Source organism: Falco peregrinus, chromosome 11 (assembly GCF_023634155.1).
Source record: "Falco peregrinus isolate bFalPer1 chromosome 11, bFalPer1.pri, whole genome shotgun sequence".
In the NCBI taxonomy this organism is placed as follows: Eukaryota; Metazoa; Chordata; class Aves; order Falconiformes; family Falconidae; genus Falco; species Falco peregrinus.
Window position 1 is genome coordinate 30,145,601 of NC_073731.1, and position 16,031 is coordinate 30,161,631.

Sequence of the window (16,031 nt, forward strand, 5' to 3'; positions counted from 1 at the left end):
TATGATTGCTAAGGTCCTTCTGAGATGTGCGTTCTGGTTATCTCTGCAAGCTTTTTCAGTGTGGCTGAAAGCAGAGTTCCAGGTATTCGGTGATTAAAGGATGATAAAAGGTTCCACTTACATCCTTATGTGCTCTTCTCCAGCTGACTTCACACTTTCCTTTAGTTTCTCAGTTTGCCTACTCAGAAGTCAGGACACCTGGTATGGACCTTCTTTCTTTCCCTAGAGTTAGCACCAGATGAGAGCTTGATCACTCACTCCAGGGCTACGTTCTGTGAATAGCCTTCATATAATTGCCTCCCCTAATTAGCAGGGAGATGGTGTGCTGGGTAGGTGCTGCGTGTGCATCCAAAGGGTTTTGATTCTCAACCCCGTGTCAGGCAATGGCAAAACTTCCCTGGCACAGGCTGCCTCTAGCCGTAATATGGCAATGCCATCTTAATTAGCTCTTTACTGGCATTGGTACGGTTCCTAAAATATTTGTTTACTAGATACCTGTCAGAAAGCTAGGGCAGGCTGCTTGTTGTTGGTGTTTGGTGGGGTGGAGGGGACTGTGGGGCCAGAACAGTGGTGGGTGCCACTGGAGAGTGGGTGCAGCAGGTGCTGCACGGTCACAAGGCACTCGACTGCTTATTTTCTTATTGTGCTACATTCTGACTTGTTCTTCCAGTAAGTTTAGCCTCCTGTGGATGAAAGGCATTTTTCTTCAAGCTCATGGGGGCCAGAGTCTTCTTTGAATACCAGCGAAAAGAGAATAAAATGAGTCCTGGGGTAATGGCTCGCATCACCAAAGCCCAGAGATGTGAGGAAGGGCTATGGGTGACAACTTGGTGCAGCGTTTCTTATTTATTTATTTGTTTGGACTGGGACTCATTGTCTACTTTATATATTAATTTGGGATGTCCCACTTCCCTTCTTGATCTCTCTTCTCCCATGTACAGCGTCTCAGGGGCACCTTCTCTGATGTGTCCCAGATCCTGTCCCTTGGCCTCTGAGTTGTAAGAAGTTTCTGTTCTCTCCCTAAAGGCAATCCTTGCGTTTGTGCCAGCAGGGCTCCCCTTGGCACGCTCCAGCTCAGCCCGGTCCCGTTGCTCCTCCCGTGGCCCTGCCAGCCCAAGATGCCCAGACAAGCAGGTCTGAGGCCAGCGGGGCTCTCCCGGTATGCCTGCTGCCTCGCCAACTGCAAGCCCTGGCACCCACAGGTGTCTCTTTCTTACCATTTCTAGCCCCAGCACAACCTCATTCCTGACTCCTTTCAGTGCTAGTTGCCTCTGCCCTTGCTCGCCTGCTGTCCTCTGCCCTCACCGCAGCCGCAGGTCCGGTGCAGCCCTGCTGTGCTGGCTGCTCGCCCTCCCACAGATGAAGCATGTGTGGGTGTGAAGGCGAACTGGAAAAAGCTCTGGCTTAGGCGGCCAGCAGTTGCTGCGTGCCCAGATCACACAGCAAGCACCCTTTGGCTCCACTCTCCTGTCTGCACCTCGCTCCTTTTGGCTCAGAACGAGTGTTGGACTGTACATGTGGCTGCCAGAGAGGAGAACGTTTTCCAGATAAAAAATGAAGCAGAAGAATATGGATGAGAGAAATATCAGAAAGCCACATCATGGAGCTTTCTCTATTTTCCTTTTTTTCCTCCTTGTTTTCTCAGGTGTGTTATGCCTGTCCCAAGGACCGGCTGGCGGCAGAGTCCTGATCTGTCTTTGCTGTCTGAGGGCACTTCTCAGTGTAGCTGCTGAGTACGGGGCCAGGTACTATCAGTGTAGGATGCTGTTTGCTTTAAGCCTGTACTTTGGCTGCTTTGGGTTAAAATAAACAGGAACAGGGTGCACCACTTGTCAGTTCATATGTAATTGCTGCAGCCCCACAGGTGAAATTCGTTCAACACATCTCTCTTTTGTGAAAAATGTAGAGGTCAAGATGGTCCCTTTTCGCACCTTTCCTCATTATTTTTGAGCTGTGTGTTGCCTATGAGTAGCTAAGAAACGGGGGGGGGGGAGTGAATAGTCTCTCGGGGGGGGGGGGAGCTTTACTGTTTTGATCTTTAGGATATGGTCAAACATTTATTTATTTATTTAATAAAAGAAGGAGAAAGCATTCCATACTCCTTGTGTATCCCATGAGCCCTTTGTACAGATTTGTATTCTGCTAAAGTGAGTAAGGGGCTCAGAATGAAAGCAAGTGCAAATACTTTAATTTGTCATGAATAAAAACTAAAGGAGAGGGGTGATTACAATTCTAAACTATATAAATTTATGAGTATTTGCTAAGGGAGGAGTACTGTAACAACAAGGAGTGATTGCCTTTTTTTATTCATCCCTGATGTCCAGGATGTCTTTCCATTATTGAAATTGCATGGATGTAAGCAATCGCATGAAAAACAAGTTGAGTGTGCTCATAGGGCTGAAGTTAAGGGGATGAGTGGTGTAAGTACAGCTACTTACGTGTCTGTGAATCCATGGAGTAATAGCTCCTGTCTTGCAAAGCCGTCGCTGTTCAGGTGCAATTTTACTTTTACACAGAATTGTAAAACTGATGCAATTTAGGTGTGTGACAGAGACGTGTTTGAGTTATGGGTGACCAAGGAAGCTTCCCTCTGAGCAGTCACTCTTTAAGAGAGTGCTGGTTTAGTCAACAGGCTTGGTGCCAGCCCACATCTAACCAGATTTTCCTCATGCCAAAGCCAAGGCAGATGGCTTGTGAGAAGCGGCTTGCAGGAATGAAGGAGAACAGCCGGAGGTTTTCACTGGCTTGGAAAAGCTCAGTCTTGATTTGGAAATTGTGTTCCAGAAAAGAAGCACAAGCTGCTTTGGGAGAAGAAGGTAGGTCTGAGGCTGTCCTGTCCACTCTGCCTGATGCCTAGGGATGTCACAGGAGAGCTGGTATTACTTCACTTGTTCCATGTACCAAAGGTGCAAAGGGAAGATCCCCCCGTCATCTGTCAAATCCAGATAGTGTGGACCTAACTTGATCCGTTTCCCATGGGACCGTTTCATGGGCGAGCATCGTTAGTGTAGGTGACAAGTCATTACCAGGTGGCAGCACGGTCAAGTCTGTGGGCTGACTGGAGGGTGTGACTCCACATACGTCCTGTCACGGTCTGACTGTGGTGAGTGTTGAGAGGGACCTGAAAAATGCCAGGCATGGTTCAGTCTCACTGAAATCACCAGCACTCGATAGGCCAAGGTATAGGCTTATCTGAAATGGAAGAGTTTTTTGGAGCCCTGTGACACTTATAATACATCAAATGGAAAATTAGGTCTAAATTCAATACCTATTTTCCCGTGGCCTTTCTTTGCTCATCAACACTAAAGCTTTACAACTCTGTGGCTTGGGGCCAGTCTTTAATCTGTTAAGCTTTTTAAAGAGTGAGAAATGCACAGGGCAGAAATGTGAAGATATGATGTAAAATAGGAGTAATGAGCTTTTACTGACTTGCACCATTCGCTGTCTCTGAGTTACGTTTGTGATCCTGTCGCCATTCTATTCGGCGGTCACAGGGCTGATGGCAAGAAACCCCTTTCCATAGCTAAAACAGCAAGGTGTTCCTGGAAATGGGTCCTCCAAATGCACTGTTTCCATGATGCTGTTGGCATTGGTGATGTTGGATTTATCCCTAAACAGGTGGAAAACCAGTAGCAAACTTTTACATAGTGCTTTTACATTTAGCACTTCCGCTACTTTGCAATCCTTAAAGCATCCCTCTTTGTAGGACAGGGTTATTGAAAATGAAGACCTGAGGCATCTAGAAGCCAAGCCGCATGGGCAGTTTGAGTTATGCTGATTTAATTACTGTCCTTCCTTCTTTTACAGGGGTAATTAGTGATTTCTGGGTGAGCTGGTACTTTGGGTACTCAGCTCTTCACCCGTAGGCCCAGAGATCATGCAGCAAGGAGGACACCAGCAGCTGAATCTGCTGCAGTCCATTCGGAGTAGACCGTAGGTTCATCTGGTTCTCATGTACTCAATTTCCCCGTTTGCTTGTTGAAGTAAGAACCCGGTGTTTAGGTAATTGCTAATGATCTCCTGCCCAGCAGGCCAGGTTCTTAATTCTGTGCTCAACAATATTGTGTGGTTTTGCACAGGCAGAACACACACTGATGGGAAGGAAACCTGTGCCCAAATAAGTTCAAAGGAGTGGCCAACTCCGGAATATTTGTCTACACTCATAATTTCTTACAAACTATTTTCTGTCTATGTATCTGCGTATTCCGTAAGGAATAATTCTGCACTTTAGCATCCTCAGCTCTCTAAGTGAGTTTGCTTCTCACTTTCAACTGAAATACTTTGGAGTTAAGGCACAAATGAGATTACGCTTATACGCTATGAGGTAGTGTTACTACTCTTGCAGTAAGAAAAACTCAACACAGCGATCTTGTAAGACAACATTTATGATGTATCTAAATTTAAATATCTCTAAATCCATTCTAAATTCTGCTAAGGGGGAAGTTGTGATTTCTTGTGTTTCCTTGACTTCCTTGAATTTTTTTCTTTCACCTCCAGATCTTGTCATAATATAAAAGTTGCAAATAAAGGCACAAGTTTAACAGTTTTGGCTTTTTAGATTTTTTTTTTTTTTTTTTTGCATAGAGACCCCACAGTGCAACATGCCTTAATTAGTGGAAAACAAGAATGGATTGCATTGCATAAAGTCCCGATGAATATTGTCTTAGCAAATTAAATCTGATTTAATGCTTTAAGCCAAAGAAATATTTGCATAGCTAATGAAACTGATTAACTTAGAATTAATTTGCAGTGTTTAGTCATACAGCCTAAAACTAAAGTGATGTTAGTAATGTGTTGATTATTATTAGTACTCAAGATAATCAGGCTTGCTAGATGATTAAATGTAAATACATAGTAAAAAAATTGGTTCAGGTTAATAAACAATTTCAAATAGGAAAATGCCCCATGACGATAAAGTGAAATCAAGGAGTGTTAATTGTACAAGTAGAAGTTAAGAAGCTGGGGAGAGCACAAGTTCCCTCTTGTCTGCTGAAAGCAGGTGAAAAGCTGCTGCTTTTCAATGTCCCTTAGATTTGCTAATGATTTCTTTGTGATCTGTGGTGCACTTGTGCCTGGGAACAGTCAGTATGGGTCAGGGACCCGGCGTACCCAAGGGCTGTACAAACAGATCTCAGCAGCTCCTGGGAGCCTGGAGGAGACTAATGGGTGGAGGCATTGGGCAGAGGAGATGGTTTGTGGGTCAGTGCCTGTGCACGTGGGCAGCAGGGACCTTGGCTCACCAGCAGCTTAACCCTAGCTGAAGCTTCTTTTTTTATTTATTTTTTAAATTTATTAGTTCTGCAAGCCTCGTAGCAAAGTTTTGGGATGGGGTTGCAAGGAGTACCACATAGTGACTCTTGGAGATGTGTAGGAAATTCCCTCTTTAAGATAAGATCTCCATGGGAGAACACATGGAAGTGCATTCTTAAAAATGAAGTGGTTGTGGTGCTAAGAGGTGGTATCTCTCACTTGTAAGGATGCAGAGCTTGCCAGTCAGTAACCTAAAAGAGATGGCTCCTACGCCAAGGTTATTTATCTGCTAAAGAGCATGGAAAGCAAAAACCAGCAGTTAGCGTACCTGTTCCTACCCTGTTGTGTAGAGTAACTGAGTAACTGAGGACAGCTAAGGGATCCTCCATGCTATATGATTTTTGAGGCTTTTCATGGGATTTCTCTGAAGTTTGGGGTTGCTGCAGCTCTGTGGCAGCGCTCCGGGCTCAGCCAGTGCATCCCGCGGGGGGGTGCTGGGGGTGGTGTGGCAGGCTGGCCCCTGCTGTGGGCAGGGGTGAGGGGGGCAAAGGCAGAAAAACTGATCTGGCCTTTAGGTTTCTGGGTGTCTGAGTTTAACCTCACCTGTAAGTCTGATTTTTATCTCCAAATAAATAGACTTCATGGCATGTAAAAAGGGTAAAGCTCTGGCTGCACATCTGATCTTTAGGTTCGTGCTCTGTTGTGCTGTTTATGGTATAAAACTGCCTATTTCAACAGGTGGCTTTTTGTGCTTTGAATTGTCGTAGTGTGACAGTCAGTTCAGAGTTGACCAGGCAATTTCTTCACTCGGTTGCGCTAATGTAAATACCAATTAAATGAACGCACAAATTTGTTTTCATACAGCTGTGAGCAAAATTTGACCCAGAGAATCATCCACTGACCCCACATTGGCACATTCTTATGTTTTCTCTGTGAATTAGGAATGGAACTATATCAAACCAACTTTTTATCCATCAAGAGGAGGCCTGGGATTGTGTTTTCTGAAGCCTTGCAAGTAAGAGTTGCTTTTCTGTGTGAGTTTTCTCTGACTGTTTCTCAGGGTGGAGGGTCCACAGAACTTATAAACCAGAAAGACAACACCGGGGTAAGGCAGATGTCCTCTTCTGGGTCTGAGGAAGATGCTGGCTTTGGCCAGCTGACTCTTGTGGCCAACGTGCTGGAGTCTACAGCTCATGCTACTTGGGCAATGTAAAAGATCGTGTGAACTTTCCTCATCCACTTCACTGTGAAGGCTGCAGTAAGCTTTACCTATGAGGCCAAAGAAAAACCAATGGCTGTGTGATCTTTTTTGCTTCAGAAGGTGAGGTGGGAACAGGTGGTGCAGCAGAAGGGTGACAACAAGCATGTGGTGTTGCAGACACAGTCATTTGCACTCTCCATCTGTTTCTTTGCTGCTAAACTACTTGCTTCATGTACCATGACATCTCCTCATCGTGTCGTGTCTCCTTACTGCTTTAGTGGCTTAGTGGCTGGGTCTCATCCCCCCCCTGACTTTTGCCCTCCTTCTGTCTGAAGATGTGTGTGGTGTATATTTTTCTTTTTTTTTTTTTTCTTTCTTTCTTTCTTTTTTTTCCCCCTCTCTCCTCCCTTCTTATCACTAGATTTTTGGTTCAGATCATTTTGACCTAATTCTCTCCTTTGACTCCTTAACGCAAAGTTTTGCAATGCCTGTGGGTTATAATTCTGTCTCTGTTATGGCTGGTGAAGTCTCTTGATAGCCACAAGAAAAAGGCTAAATTTAACTAAGCTCTGAGCAACCATTCTTGCACAACACTACTGTGGACTGCAACTCCTTCTGATATCTCTGGAACCCTTTCCTATAGGATAGCATCCCTATTTCCCCATAATTTGCTGGGATCCATGGCTGCCAGTAGGTAAGCGGCATAAACGCGGGGTTTGTAGACTCGACAGTAATGTTATGCAACTCTGTCATCTCTGTAACTTAGCAGGTGCTCTGGTCCCTTCCATATCATACAGATACTCTTCTTGCTCAGTATATCATCCTTTAGAGGTGACAGCGCTATCTTCCCAGATAATGTGAATGCATTCATGGGATGTTTCAGGAACTGATGTTTCTTTTGGCTGTGGTTTGTGGTTTTTTTTTTTTTAATGTAAGTGAAGAGTGACTTGTAGGTGAGTAAGGAGAAGGAGGTGCATCCTGATGCGAAGGCAGATGACCCAGATTGTGTGGGCATGTCGTGTGGCTCTGCCTGATGCTTTGGTGTGGTCATCTTTGAATCTGTCATCTGAATTCTTCCTCTTTATCAAATGATGGTAATACCTCTCCCTTGGTGCCGTCTGCTTCACATTTTTATGTTATGTTTTTTAAAGTAGGTACCACAATGATGCCCTAGTCTCTGCTTGGATATTCTAGGCGCTGCTGTAATGACAAGGCTTTCATACCTCATGACACATGTCCCACCAGGTTCTCTGTGTCCAGGAGCCTCATGGATGGCTCTGGGGAGGGCTGGGGGGGCACCTGTGAGCCCTGGAGGGGTACCACACAAGGTAACCCCACTCTGTGGAAGGATATCATATTTGTAATATTGTCCAAGTGCTATCACAATATATAACGCACATGTACATGCAAGTATTTAGTTCCCAAGGGGTATTTGCATTTTGCTTTTTCCAGTAAAAAGCAAGAGGAACCATAATGATATCATTTTAATTCAGAGCAGAATCAGGCCCACTGACATGTTCAAGGTATTGCCATATTTGGGATAATTCTGTATCCTGATAATGGTATTGTCCATAACCTCCTTTGTTGCCTCCGTTGCTGCATAAAAGATCTGACCTCATACTGTGTTTAATGCAAGCGAATCATGTTTGTAACATGAGTTTCCTGCTTATAGTGTGATAGTATTCTTGGTCAGCATTGCTTGATGTCTTACAACCACATTGTATGTCCATTGAGGTGATTTATTACACCGCTGCTTGGATAGTAAGCACAGGTAAACAGGTTCTCTGAGAAGATTTAAACTGGGAGGACAGTTAGTGTAAAGTCTAACAGAAATTCATTGCGCATCACAGATGGAGCAGATGAAAAAAAACTCCACCAAAATTCCATAACTGCAGACAGCAGGGAAAGAAAATCCTAAATTATCAAGATGCAATGCAAACCTGTTGCAGGATGCCACACAAATGTCTTGGGGTGGGGTGGGTAGATAACTAATCGATTCTTTAAAAAAGTAGATGAAAACTGGGTTTGGTGACCAGCTCTTTTAAAAAGCTTCCCAGACAAGGTGGGGACAGGTAAGGAAGCCGGTGTGCTTATGTTTGGGTGGACAGTGAGTGGTGACTGACTGCAATGACGTTTCGTGTTCCCAAAACCTGACACAGATCTACAGGCTGAGGAGCATGTGTTTGAGACTTCCCGAGCAGAGAGAAATCACGTGAAGCTTCCCTGCAAATCGCTCCACCATGAAAAGGAGTAAGTGTCAGCATTTTTTAATTTGTTTGCTTTCTTCCTGCTCTCCCAGCTGTGACCCTGAGGACTAGAGGCTTGTTTCGTGAATGGTGAGTTGAAAACCACATCAGCTATGGCAAGATTTGCCATTTAGTCAATCAAGATGACAACACTAAATTGAAAAGGAACAACAACAGCAACAACAAAAGGCTCTGGCAATGAGCACAGACGAGGAAATGTAGAGCCAGCATTGGTTTTCAGAGCTGCGATGTGCCATCGGGGTACAGAAAAGCAGGGCAGAGCCAGCAGAGAGTCTCGGAGCTGGAGGGAAGGAGCATCTGTGCAACAGCTGTCAAACCCACAAGGTTTTGAAAGAAATTTTTGGAAGTCTGGAGAGAGCTACAGTCAGTAAAGCTTTGCCAGTTAATCCTGGCTCAAGATCTTAGTTGTACTCCTTAATTAGGACTCCTTTTGCTTAATGAGGAGCTCTTCCTACAGACTGGTTTAACCACAGCAGTGAACTTGCTCTTGGTGCAAATTGATCGTGGTAGCCAGGACTAACTCACCGGAGTCAGCGACGCCGGTGTTTAACATCAGTGCTGCATCTGCCTCGGAGCTTTTGGCTAAATCCTCTGGTTTTGTTGCCAGCCAGACTTTGAGGGAGAGGGAGATGGAGCAGCATGCTCAATGTAATAAGGTTAAAAAATGTTCATGAAATTCTTTGTCTTTAATCCTGAAGAATTTGTGTTTATACTATTCTGCCTATTAAGTACTGAAGCCACCCCAATAGCATTGATTCTTGCAGGGAATTGCAGTCGCCTGCCTAGAAGGCCTATGTTTAAAGGAGAAACTTTGCTTCACAGGTAGAATTTAACAGTTACCTTCCAGCTCTGATTGTGCTCTGGGAATTTAGGCACTGAAGTGCCATGTGCTGTCAGTTTTCCCTCACCCTTATACAAGCCCCTGTTGAGTCCTTCCTTTGTAAAGGCTTGTTTCTAACTCAGTAGCTGCTTATGCAGGGAGGAGAGATCTTTTCTTGCTTCGTGATCCCATCACTTGCCTAAAAAGAAATAAAAATGGTTTGGTGTCTCTTTCATTCTTCTTGCAGTGCCCAGACAATAGATGGACAGGTTTTGTTGAGTTCTGGACAGATTTTACCCACTTCTAAAATGTATATAATGCTCACAGAGATCATGTAAACCACTATACTGACAGCTGCGTTAAACGGTGTCTGAATTCTGACTGTCAGCTGGCTGGGTACGTATTGACTTCATGTAAATAAACGAAGGCTCTTCCCAGAACCTACCTGTCAGGCACCTATAGCGTGTGGTTCCCTCTGCTGCAGGGGTCGTTACGTGGGCACCCATTGCGTGTGCCATGGAGGCGTCCAGACTAGATATTCCCAACACATTTGTTTTCCTTATTTACATGGAAGTATAGAACGGATTCTGCATTAGGAGTGAGTTGCTTTGCTTGGGTGCTATGAGCAGGGTTTGCATCTGTGCACCAGAGCAGATCAGAGGTGGCCTTTGCATTAGCCGGTAGCATGCCTGTGCTCAGAAAACAACCAACAGATAACGCGGCGAGAACTTGGAAGCAGAAGTGTCAGTGGCTAGAACTATACTCCTTGGTTTGCTCCTGGCTGTTTGGCATACCTGCAGCTTTCTTGCAAGTCAAGTGTATTATCATCAAAACGGGGACAGGCAGAGGTCTCCCTTAAGACTTGACTCCTGCTTGGGTCGTAAAAGGCCTCCTAAGAAGTGTAGTTGTAGTTCACTGTAAAGTCATTTTATGTTGCCAAAGTAGGAGATCTTTGATGTAACTGACATCTTAGACCTTGTTTGTATGCATGCAAAAAAAGGCCTTGAGCACAGAATAGGTGACAATGAATAGTAATTAAAAATTGCCATCTACAGAGATTTGACATTTTCAGTTAAACTGGATTTTCATTTAGGGTGTTTATTATAATGAAATAGATTCATGCCCTTGCTAAAGATCTCTATACCAATCATGAAACCCCTGCTGATACCACTACCATGGCACATCAAAACATTGCATCATTTTGAAGTCTGCAGCAGGTGCATGTGTTTGCTTGGCTGCGCTTGCTTCCGAGGGCATGCGCTGCAGGGACAGATGAGAAAGTTCTGCTTTACTGCTGCAGGCAAATACAATTTGCCAAGGGCACAAAAATTAACTGGCAAAGCAGGCTGAGACACTATTTCTTTCCATACTGAAAGGAGGAATGTAAAATCTCATGCCTGTATTTGTATGCTTTGTAGATATGGAGGGAGGCTTTGGTTGCTAAAATTTAAGAAAAATGGGACAGTAGCTGAGAGCTGATGTGGTTGGATCTTGTTTCTACAACGCTGTTGATTTCCTCAATACAGTAAAAGTTATATTATCATCATAATGATATATAAGTAGATATATTTATAATATGTAAAAACCCCCATGGTAATTGCTTTTTGGTAGCCCATATCTTTGGCACTGTGGAGGTTGGATGGTTTTCAGTGAGGGGAAAGTGGCAAATGATTGCAGTGACTGGTCAGATAGGACTGTAAATTGTTGATAAAAATATTCCTCGCTTGCTGGGCGAGCAAGGTGCTTGCCTGTGCTGGCTTCACAGTGCCCGGCTCCTGCCCCAGGACTGCAGCCTGCCACACTCCTGCCCATCCACTTGGCAGGATGGAGGGTGGTAGGGCTGTTTCCTTCCTGGTGGCGGTTTTGGTACCGACCCGGGGAGCATCCATTTGTTTCCAAGCTGCTTTCTGCCTTACTTTCACCGTTTCCATCCCATTCACCACCTTTTTCTTCCAGGGTAACATACATGAGGCTGTGCTTTGCAAAAACGGTCTCACATATACAGGACTTGGGTATGTAGTCCTTTTGGGGCAGCTGAAGCATGCAGAGGCAAGGTTTACTTACAGAAATCCAGTGGAATTCACTGCTGCAGGAATTGCCTGAAGTCAGGTTTAGGAAAGAGAATTAAATCTTGAATATTTGATGTCCATAATGTGGTGGTCATTTCCACATGCTGGAATTGGATTGGAAGAGTAACAGTTCATTTTTCAACCTGTAAAGTTATGTGCTTTGGCAGCAAAACTGGGTGAGTGGAATACACGGTTGATGTATTACATTGGGTTTATGCTTATTTCATGCCAGCATCCCTTGGAGGATTTCCAGAGCACAGTTCTTGCTCAGTAACAAAGGGTGTAGCATGAGTACCTGGTCCCTTACAAGTGGTATTCACTTTGCTTTTGAGCATTTTACCATTTCTGCTGCTAAGGGCAGGATAGCGGGTGAAAGACTTCAGCAAACCCTGTTTCTCATTGATGTCTTGTCTACAGTAATCATAGCATTTCAGTTTGAATTACCGTATTTTTTTTTTTCCCCCTCCCTGAGAAGATTATAAACTAGAGAGCATATTGACTGGAAGAAAATAGTTGCTAATCTTCTGAAACTAATGCTTAATCAGTGATGGAAAGAAAGAAACTAACTAAAAAGCTTCATCTAGCTAATTAAATAAAGCTGGTTATTCTGCTGGAAACAGTTAATGAACCTTAAGTAATATAATTATTTTCAGAATATTAAAGCAGGAAAAAACTGATTACTTATTTAAGACTAAATAATTACAATGTATTCTTCACTAGAAAAGGTTATAGATGGCAAAGACTAAATAACCACTATGCTTTTGATTCTCCATAAAAGGGTATTTTGCACGAGTTACAACATTTGATATCTAGCTTGTACTGAATTTTCTTCTTTAAGATAATCTCCCGTGATCTCTAAGGGAATTTGCCTCCCTTGGTGCCTCTCATTATTCTCATTTTTAGGGACCTGCAGTATTTGATTGCCCTTAAAATCAACTGTGATTGTATTAACGGTGCAGAAGGGATGAAGTGCAATGATTCTGATCACGGCAGCGACAACCCTGAGCTTAGCCCCACGGTCTGCTCGGCTGCTGAAACGCCTCTGGGACGAAGGAGTTGGCCTCAAGGGCTGAAGTCCTTCCTCTCGGCTGGAGCTCAGCTTGCCTCTGAAGTGTTGCACATCTCTGCTTCGAGATTATGGGCGAAGGGGCATTTCTTTCGGAACGGCAGGTGGGAGCCTAATTACCCCTGCTAGTGCTGGGACCTCCCGTCCTGGCTGTAGGGTCTGCCTAATGCTGGGAACTTTGGAAAATCCTACCTGGCTCTGTCCTAATAATCATCGCTGTGATTTTTCTCCCCTTAGTATCTGAAAGCTAGCACGCGGGGTGGTTCCAAAACCACAGCCACCAACCCCCCTGGACTGGGGGGAGCTCCTGCAGGGCTGCTCTCCTGTCCAGCTCCAGACAAATGACTTTTATTTATGAGGCACATCCCTGAGGAAGGGGCAGTGCAGAACAGCCTGTCCTAGGAGGCATCCCTAGGAAAGCATCAGTGTTTTCTGATGTTTTCATCAGCGTGTTTTGTTTTTCATCAGCATTTTGATGTTTTCAAAACCGTGGCGTTGCTGTCCTCCTTGCTGATTCCAGAGCCACCCCTGCTCCCTGCCTGGAGGCAGGTGGAGCTCAGCCCCAGCATCACCCCAGTGATGGGGTCTGCTGTCTTGTAAAGGCTCTTTGGCGAGGTGGGAAGGTTCCCTGGCCCTCCAGCTCCCCCTTGTTCATCTCTGTGGGGGTCAGGGTCAGTCTGAGGGTGGAAAACCCCAAAAGCTGTATCTGTTGAGAGGGAAAAGGACTGGATTTCCACCTGCCTCCCTAAGCCTGAGTCAGCTCCCTTTCCCATCCAAGGACATCAGATGAGAACCTCAAAGAGCAAAACACATTCTCTTGTTTTCACTCCTTCCACTTATCCGAGTTATATTCGGCGTCCCATATCACACATGCTCTCAGCAAATGCTCCTTTCACTTTGCCAAGAGCAACCATCCTAAATGTGGATCTGGCTCATATGATCATTGAAATAAACATTGCAGGCATTTAAAATTATATCCTACACTTGAGAGAGACATGCTGAGGACATAGAGAAACAATAGATTCAATTAGGCTTTTAAAATGTGACACATCTATTACATGTTCCATTACTGCTTTTAAAAAGTCTCTGTTTCTGGATAATAAATCTTGCTATAGTACTACCATTTAATTAAATGGGTGTCAGCACTGGGAACAATTAAAATAAGTTTATGCACTTTCAGGGAAACCCTATAGCAAGATACAATAAAATGAAAAATTAAACCCTTAGTGGGTTTGAGCTGCTGCATGTAAGAAATTTGATAAAAACATTTCAAGAAAGTAGGCAATTTTACAGCGGAGTACGTAGTCTGTTCTGCCTAAATGGTTCCAGCCCCTGTCCCCACATTTTTGCCACCAACAGAAGACCCCAGATGGATGTCTGCATCCATTTTGCTAACAAGCAAAATCAATCCCTGAGGAAAAAAAAGCCACCTTTAACGCCTCAAATAGGAGTGAATCTCACCTAGCAGAAAGTGTGCATAAACGGGGGGGGGGGGGGGAGGGGGAATAATCTCTCTATTCTGAACAGTGTCTGAGCAGCCTCAGCCAAGAGTTTCTCTGCTTGGGGGATTTAGCATCTGATATCTGAAGGCCAATCTGATCTTGGGGTATAGTTTGTATAGTAACATATGTGAGCAAATGGTGATGCTTTCTTAACTAGAACACGATACAGACATTTTATTGCATATTAAACCCCATTTCGACATTGCATCCAACACAGAGTTTTTTACTGTGTTTCCCTCACTCTGCCTCGGTATAAATAAGCAGCCTTGAAACGAACATCAAAACTAAATGGCATTGAATATAATGAAACAGCATTGAGTCTAATGAAGCAGAATTGCTATGTAAACAGGGATGCTTTTATCTCATCGGAATTTTTATGTCCTTGCATGTCTCTCAGCTACATTTTTGTAACCTGATTCTTAGGAAGTGTCTGATATGTCTTTATGATTGTTAACAGAGACTGAGACGGTGCTGTGACGTGTGCTTAACAGAGTGCAGTGAAAGTAATAGCAAGTGTGCTGGTTTCAAAGCAAAATGTTCTTTGCCCTCACCTTATTACAGGGGGGCTGGCTGTAAAACTTGGTAACCTTGAAACACCACTAGGTCTCCTAAGAAGAACGGGTTTCATGCAGCCAGGGCTCTGGTGAAAGTGTCGCTTGGAAGCCCCCTGCCTTTCAGCATGTGAGCCCGTTCCGTTGTCTTATAACGTCTTTGTCCAGATACCCGCAGCGATAGCATAAGCAGTAACAGCAAACTTTGTAATACTTGCTTTGGGCTGAGAACCATGCCAGCAGGAGTTTTCACTTTCCTGCTGGAAGCCGCACCAGGGTGCTAGCGGACCTTCCTTTGCCAGGGAAGGGTGAAACACCCAGCCACTGCTGGGGCATCAGCTCTTTGTCACCTCAGAATGTTGCAGGAGCTCTGAGAAAGCTCATGGTTCTTCCCCTGCAAAGAAAAATAACTAGTGAAGGCCTTCCTCAAATATACTTTTTGTTATCACGTTCTTTTGACTCCGTACCCTCAAGTCATACACTTAAATATATTGTGCTTGCACCTGAACACCTTCCCCTTCCTCACCGATATGTGCTGTTTGCCCTTTTGTAGCCTTTCCAGTTAATGCGCTGCAGCTCCTCGTGCAGGAATGGGGTTGAGCAGAAGCACGTGAATAAACGCTGCTATTCAGCAGCATTGCACGTGGAGGAATTTCTGGGAGTACATTGATACGTGAAGCCTGTTCAAATTCTCCACGCCCCACTTGAACTGAAAACCAGATGATGGCAAGGTAAATTAATATTTGTTGGTCTGAAACGTAGTCAGGGGAAGAAATGGAAGGAAACCATTGTGATATCTATTGCTGTAAAGTGTTGTCCTTATAGCTTCTTCATCTGAAATAGCACTAAACCTTGCAGTTGTGGTGCTGTTCCTAAGCATCTTGCTCATGGAAGTTTGTGCTTTTCCTTACTGAGAATTTCTGTTTTATGAAAAATTCTACCTTCAACCTGTTGCGTTTTTCTGTGTGCTGCCTTTCAACCTGTTGCATATCTCTCCATGCTGCCTTTTAATGGGTGCAGTGCACAGAAGAGCTATTGTGTGAGATTTTCCATATCTATGTGTTTATAAAGGGTGAGGACTTGGACTTGTGTCTTCAAATGCTTTTCTCAGCAGCCAGGTGTTGCATCAGCTCTGCTGAAGAAATATGCATCAATTAGCTGGGCTTTCTAGTCCTCTCCCATGGGTTGTTGAGTCTCTAATCAGAAATTTAGGGGAATGGCTAGCTGGCCCAGCTTGCAAATATTGAAAAACCTCAAAGTAATGTGGCACGTAACTGAAGTCACATAAAGTTTGGGTATAAGGAA